Below are 8,111 nucleotides of genomic sequence, written 5' to 3' on the forward strand. Positions count from 1 at the left end.
GGGTCAAAGGAATTCTCAGAACTTTCGAGGGACGAGATTCCCCAATGTCAAGAATATGAATCGGAAAATGCAGACAAAAGTGGCTGGGAGGAATCAGCAGAGAACAGGGCAATAGGTTGAAAACAAACAATCATAGGTGGTAAGTCAACCAGAGACCAGTTAGTAGCCAAAACCCCCTCTGCAGTGTTGGGGTTGCGGGGAACCTCATTATTTCAAAAACTTCCCTCACGTGCTCATACTGAGCAGGTCACTAACCTTCAAGAAGCCTCCATGGTTGGGGATGTAGCTAGAAATATTCCATGGATTAATGCAACCTTGGACGATGGCCAGGCTGAATATCAACCTACGATGATAGAGATGGAAGGTAAGCTATCTAAACATTATGTTTCCATTCTAATTGATCTAGGCACAAGCTTGAGCTACATTAGCCCAAAATTGGTAGAATTAAGTAACTTACCAAAAATAAAATTTAAAAACCCTTGGTTGGTGCAACTGGCTACTAGGGCCAAGCGAAGGGTTGTTGCTAAGGTGGTAAATTGCTCCCTAGAGGCAGCAGGGTAGAAAATCATAGTTGATTTGAATATTTTTCCTTTGGGTGCATATGATATACTGGTTGGAATGGACTGGCTAGAGAAACATTGGTCAATAGTGGACTGCAAAGAGAAAATTGTGAGCTTCCTTGGAGAGAGAGGTGAAAGGCAAGAAATTCAAGGAATTAAGAGAGTTGTTAAATTACGACCTATCACTGCTAATCAGCTAGGAAAGTGCATTTGAAAAGGCTACCAAATTTATGCAGTTTAGGTGGGTTATACAAATTCTAAGGAAAAAATAACCAGTCTCAGAAATATACCCATAATTCAGGAATTTACTGATGTATTTCCAGAGGAAATACATGGGTTGTCGCCTAAGAGAAACATTGATTTTACCATAGAGTTGATTCTAGGTGTGAGCCTGGTTTTTAACCATATCGTATGAGTGTGCCTAAATTAACAGAACTTAAAATGCAATTACAATAACTCCTTGACAAAGGGTATATATGCCCAAGTGTGTCACCTTGGGGAGCCCCTGTATTATTTGTACGCAAGAAGGATGGTACACTGTGGTTGTGCATTGATTATAGATAATTGAATAAGTTGACTATTGAGAATAAATATCTGTTGTCAAGGACTGATGATCTATTTGATCAAGTTAAGGGGGGAACGGTGTTTTTGAAAATTGACTTAAGATCAACCTATCATCAAATACAAATTAAGGAGGAAATTTTTGCAAGACATTATCCAAGACTCTACATGGGCATTATGAATTGTAGTGTTACTCTTTGGGCTTATGTTGTAGCGGCTACAACCAACCTCCAGAATTTTTCCTTAGCTTCATTTTGGAGCCTCCCTACCAACCTTTCACAAAACCATGTCTTGCTTCGTCAAGTACACAAGCTTCAGTGATTTTCTTGTAGAAAGACAGCATGTCTATCAAAGCTTGTTGCATACCCCTCACAGGTTATTTTTCCGGACTTGGTCTACTTGCATGTTGAGCAGCTCCCTCAAGAAATTGTGTAATTCTAGAGGGAAACCAACCTTCCCTCCAGAAATTGCACAATTCTATCTGGCAACCTGCTGGGCTCCAAAATTGCGCAATTATGTCAGTCAAGCTTCATCCAAAAAAATGGGTAATTCCTCCTAGTAGGGCTGCTCAGCGCAGGAATTGCACAATCTTGGGCAGTAGTCAACTGCTCTCCCTAGAAGTTGCACAAATCTCCTGAGCAGCCAGCCGATCTCCCTTCTAGAAGTGTGCATTTTTCCCCAACAGTTGAGCAAGCTCTTCCATGTGCAGTTGATTTGACCAGTTCCACCCGAGACCAAGGAATCTTGACTTGCATGCATGGGTTGCTTTTTCCTGGAATAGCAAAAGGCAACATGCAAAAATAATCCCTTGATTCAAGGAGTTATTTTTATCAGCTGGAGGTTACATGCAAAGATCACTTTAGAATCTTTCCTCCAAGTATTGCTCTTTCCTATATTTGTGGCATGCGCGTCATGAGCTTCAAACTTATTTATTCGATGCTTCAAAGCTCATTTCTTCACATCGATCTTGGAGCTCTGACATCCCACAGCATATCTAGGACTCTTCGACACATCCAGCTCATTTATTCATGGGTAAGTGGTCTCAACTTGTCTTTTGTAGCATTTATGTCGCTTTTTGTGTTTTCTCTTGTGTGAGTGTTGTTTGCTTGATTTCTTTGAATGCTTGTTTTCATTTACATGCATACTAGCTTGTACTAGCACCATTTCATTTTTCGTTAGTATCTCATTGTTGTCGCATGCATGAAATTGTTTTTCACGAACCGTCATCGATTTGGTGACTCATTTCACCCGCATGCATGTTGTTCCTTTTTCTCAATATTTCATTCACTATTTTCATGCATGATCATTTTATTTTGCTTACACTCAGTATTGCCATGCATTCACTTTCACATTTGCTTTCAGTTGCCCGTCAGCGGGTCTGGGCAACCTTGGCCCGGACTCTGCCTCACCAAGATAGCATTGCGTAATCTTGAGAGGGAAGGCTCTATCTTCCCCTTAGGGAATGCACATTTTGACCCAGTAAATTCCCCATGCCTGCTTTGCGCAATTCTGAGGGATAGTGGCTGCTCGCCAAAAAAATTGCGCAATGTAGTTACTGAGCTTACAACCATTGCCAGCTAAAATTGCGCATTGCACAATTCCAGCAGTCAATAGTCAGCCTGGATTGCGCATGCACAATTCCAGCAGCCATTCATGCCTCCCAGAAATTCCAGACTGCTTTTGTGCAAGTCTGGCATCCAGCCTCCCAAAAGAAATTACGCAATCCTTGCCAGTCAATCCCCAGGTATGTGTTATGTAGCTCCCAAATTTTCTTTGGTTTTCGCTGACAGATTTCTTTCCATGCATGTCGCTTTATCTCCAAATCTATTAGGTGTTCGTCCACCTCTTAACAATTTAGGATCAATGGCCTCCAAGAGAGCAGGATCAAAGGACTGATGGAAGTGCAACTGGAGCAGCAGTTGAGTGAGTGTCCGCAAGTCTACCGATTTATGTAGATACCAAGCTGATTCTCGACAAGGACATCAATCTGAAATGGAAAGAGATCAATGATGCATTTTCAAGCACATTTGGGGAATACCTCGAAGACCCTTAGGTATACGTGAACATCCACAAGTTCGGCTTGTACCAGATTGCATGCAGATACCCTGCGTTCCCATGCGCGGACATGATACACTGGATCGTCTCGCACACTGATCCCGAGACAATGACCTTGAGCAGTGTTAGTGGTACAAAAATTGCAACCTTTAGGGAATGGGATTATGATGATATGTATTAGATGTCGAAGCCTGTGACTATCATGGAGACTGTTATAGCTCTGATACCACATGTTATAGATCTAACCCAAAGATATTATGATAATAGAAATAACCCAAGAATAACAAGATAGAAATAGATAGAAATGCTTCTTTATTAATCTCAAAACCCTTAAGGTAGGGCAACACCATACATTCACTCCTTAAGGAAGGAGAACACTCCACAAGCCATATGCCTGTTCATACAATAATCCTTCACTATTCCTTGACATGGAGTCTCTAGCCTCTATATAGGCCTCATACATACAATACCATGGGCCATTACCATGGTTCCCTCATACCATCAACTAATACCATGGGCCTATTACATTATTATTAACTACTTGTGGTCCCTTACATGATATGGGTTAACCACCTTATTTATTACTATGGCCCATCCCATTATTACATTATTACCTTGGGTACCTCCCTTGGTACCCCATATTATCTCCCCTAGGTATATAACACTCCACCCCCCTTAGCATGTTTCGTCCCCGAAACATGGGAAGAACACAAATAATAAGATCTACTCAAAAGAGTAGTCCACTAGTACCATGCACGTGCATCTAGCCATCCAAGAGAAAGGTGAACCCTCGATCTCGTTGGTGCCTCACTCGCTTGAGATGGAAGTTGACCATGGCAGCTCTTCTGTGTTGATGTGTAGTAGGTGGATCTTCGCTCCTCGCTATCTGTCATATGGGGGTTGTTGTCCTTGTGGCTAATTGGTTGCCATCTTGTTGGTTGTTTTCTTGCGGGTTGATGTGGGTGATGATATGTTGAAGTTTTAACCCACGGTGTCTTTTTCTTTAATTCACCCTGCTGTGGTGCCTGTTGTGGTGTCTTCTTTTCCAATATGACTTCAACCACTGAGCCCTCCTCTGATGTATCAACACCTGTAACCTTTTCTGCTTCAGCCTCTGTTTGTGTTTGATTGTCTATCATCATTGGCTCATCATCTAATATGTCAGACCCTGGAACATCTTCTCCTTCAGCCTCCTTGGACTCTACCTGTTTATTAATGGAAATATCCTGTAATGTAATTTTCTTCTTTTTATACCAGAGTTTCAGGAATTTCTTCTGCACATTAATATTGATAGTACCCATAGATTCCATCCAAGGATATCCCAAAACAACATCCATATTATCCATCTCTGAAGTATAAAAATCACCATGCAATACATACTTATCCATAGAAATCTTCAAATCCTTGTACACTTCAACATCCTCATCATCCACCTGTGTGTTTTCAATGTGGTTTGCGGGAACTTGCAATTTTTTTGCCAAATTAATATTTATGAGATTTTGCTTGCAACTAGGATTTATAGACAATGATTTTATCCTTCTGAATCAATCCATGAACCTGCAATAAGGAGATACCAGCAGAAAATAACCCTTTAGGTTCCTTGGTTTCCTTCTTTCCTGTAAAAATAAAATCTTTGCTAGGTTGTGTGTCTGTCTGTGTGAGCTTATCCACAAGATTAGCTTTACAGTCAAAGTGGTCCATAAGAGCTTTTGTGAATTTGTCCCAAGTCAAGGGCCTTCGATAGCAACGTTGATGCCCTTGCCACCATTGCAATCTTTCATTGTCCAAGTACATTGTTCCCACACTCAGCTGAGTCTCATCATCCATGATGTAATTCAATCTAAAACATTTCTCCATTTGTGCTAGCCATTTGGCTGGATGAGAGCCATCAAATGGATACAAGTCCCTCAAATTTAGATCTAGGCCCACCATTACAAAAAAAATTGGCGAAAATTTGAAATAGTCACAATTCCGTCAATATTGTTCAGAATCCCTATTATAACTTGTTTTCAGAAATGGAACAATCATTCTGCATCTTCCCATGTGATAGAAATCTTGATCCAGACACTAGAATTTCAGATCTGTGCTGTAACTCTCCCGCCGTCACCAAAATGTCTGCAAAAAAGAGCTGATTTTAAATCAATGATATCTCCCTCATCCAGACTCCGATTCGACTGATTGTTTTTTGAATTTGGGTATTTTTTCACAAAGAATCCATATCTAAAATTATATTTTGCAGATCGTGCACTAGGACGTCCAGTTCTGCGCCGTAAACTCGCTGCCCTGAAAAATTGTCTGCAACCCCACTGATTTTTAGATCAGCGATATCTCCTTCATCCGGACTCCGATTCAACCGATTTTTTTTTTGAAATCGGCTATTTTTTAACAAATAATACATATATGCAATTATAATTTGCAGATCTTGCTCCAAAACATACAGATCTGATCTGCAAACTCGCCGCTCCCGAAATCTTGCAAAAAATTAAAAAAAAAATCTCCACTTTTGTGCCCAAGAAAGTGCTCTGATACCACTTGTTGTAGCTCTGATACCACTTGTTATAGCTCTGATACCACTTGTTACGCCGTAAGGCATTTCCCTCTGAGATGAACACCCCAAAATTTCCACTTGACACAAGTCTGCACCCTCCGATCAAATGTTAGACGATTAAAGAATAATGCGCCGTCAGATTAATATAGTTTTAATACAGTTTCATAGTTTAGTTTTAATACATTTTCACAGTGTTAACAATTTAAATGCCGTTTCAGTTTCAGTTTCAATACCGTTTCAGTTTCATCATGCATGTTACAGGCTTTTTGGATTTGTTGGTTTGAAGAAAGAGGAAAGACCACCAGAAACCTTAGTAGTAAGAAGGGTTCGTGAAACCCTCACTGGGTTTTTTTCGGAGGCAGAGCGCCCAGGGAAGAGTTGAATGAGCGACAGAAGAAATTTTCAGCATCCTCCCATATTGTATGGCCTCTTATTTCTGTTAAATTATTACTAGTTTTCCCAGTATTATGGGTAGAGACATACAGAGCAGCATCTTTTCCCAGTATGATCCCTGAGGTTATCTTTTGGAGCTTATTTTACTTTTAGATTCTGCGATGAATGAATTGCGTATTAGTTGCCTATCATGTATTTCTTTAACAGAGCAATATATTTGATCCGTGATTTCCATATCTTCTGGACAAGAGTATCATTTCCTTGTTTGTTTTATTTTAACAGGTGCTGAATGACGAAACATTTGCAATGCTTGTATTGATGGCTCTGGTCATGAATTGCGTATTAGTTGCCTATCATCTATTTCTTTAACAGAGCAATATATTTGATCCGTGATTTCCATATCTTCCGGACAAGACTATCATTTCCTAGTTTGTTTTATTTTAACAGGTGCTGAATGACAAAACATTTGCAATGCTTGTATTGATGGCTCTGGTCACGACATTCATCACGATCCCAATAGTAATGGCCATATACAAACCAGCACGGAAACAAGTCCCATACAAACACAGAAAGATACAAAGAGATAAACCAGATGAGCTGAGAATTGTAGCCTGTGTACATTGTTCGAGGAACATCCCAGCCATGATAAATCTAATAGAGGCCTCCAGAGGGGTTGGAAAATATGCCATGCGCCTCTACATTATTCACCTAGTGTAGTTGTCCGAAAGGTCTTCTGCCATCATGATGGTTCACAAGGCAAGGAAAAATGGTCTTCCATTTTGGAACCACAACCGATCAGAAGAAGACTAGATTGTGGTTGCATTCGAGGCGTACGGACAGCTGAGCAAAGTGGCGGTCAGACCCATGATAGCAATTTCTCAATTTCAGGACATGCATGAGGATATCTGCAAAATTGTGGACCAGAAATGGGCCACCATGATCGTCCTCCCTTTCCACAAATACCAACGCGTTGATGGTGTCCTGGAGTCTGTGAACCTAGGATTCAGGAGAGTGAACGAGAAAATATTGAAGAACTCACCTTGCTAAGTAGGCATCCTGGTGGATAGGGTCCTCGGGGATCAGTCCTAGTTGGCGCCTTCCAATGTAGACCATAACATTGCGGTTCTCTTCTTTAGAGGTCCAGATGATCGTGAGGCTCTGGTGTTTGGAAGAAGAATGGCAGAGCATCCAGGCATTGCGCTCACAGTCATAAGGTTCCTGCCTGGAACAAAATTCAACCACACTCTCGTCAACCTTACTCCTCTGCCTGCCCATGAGCGTAATACAACAACAGTACAAATTTTCCACCGCAGAAATGAACAGAGAGCATGAGATTATTCTGGATGAAGATGCCTTAGTCCCTATCACGAAGAAAACCCACTCACCTGATGGTAGTGATGCAGGGAAACCCATTGTGTCTGAAGAGCAGGTGATCAATAACACGGTGCATTCATTTCTGGCAATTGCAAAGAACAACAAGTATGACCTGTTTTTGGTGGGAAGGGGGCATTTTCCATCCCCGCTAGTGGCAGACTTGGCGGATCAAACTGCGGACTATCTAGAACTAGGTCCAATTGGGGATTTTCTGGCCTCACCAACTGTTCCAATCAGTGCATCAATATTAGTGATTCACCAACATGATGATATTCACACTGATGAAGCGCTCTTCTCAAAAAAACGTTGACTCGACAAGCGCTGTCAGCATTTAATTTGCCCGAGTCTCGTCACATGACAAGGTATGATCGCTTAGGCTTGATAACTTTCACTTTTGTTTATCTTCCTGACTATTTCCATATAGATAACAATGTCTCGAAAAATAATTGACTTTATTATTTTCAGTTGGTCTTTTACAATATCTCGGTGGATCCACCTCTAAGATAGCGTCTTAAAAGTTTCACATACTTCCTCTATAACCCAATGAACCTATCACTCTAACATAATTAAACACGAACTATAAAAGACAATTTCAAGAAGATCCATAAAGTAACCAATCG

General features: G+C 40.8%; 1 pseudogene; it reads left to right on the top strand.

Moving 5' to 3' along the window:
* The window catches only part of LOC149207630 (cation/H(+) antiporter 19-like), a 45,197-nt pseudogene extending 37,396 nt beyond the window's left edge, over nucleotides 1-7,801 (top strand).
* Nucleotides 7,802-8,111: the final 310 nt, after the last annotated feature.

This window comes from Pinus tabuliformis, chromosome 1_2 (assembly GCF_031772625.1).
Source record: "Pinus tabuliformis cultivar Carrire ecotype Pingquan chromosome 1_2, CPIR1, whole genome shotgun sequence".
In the NCBI taxonomy this organism is placed as follows: Eukaryota; Viridiplantae; Streptophyta; class Pinopsida; order Pinales; family Pinaceae; genus Pinus; species Pinus tabuliformis.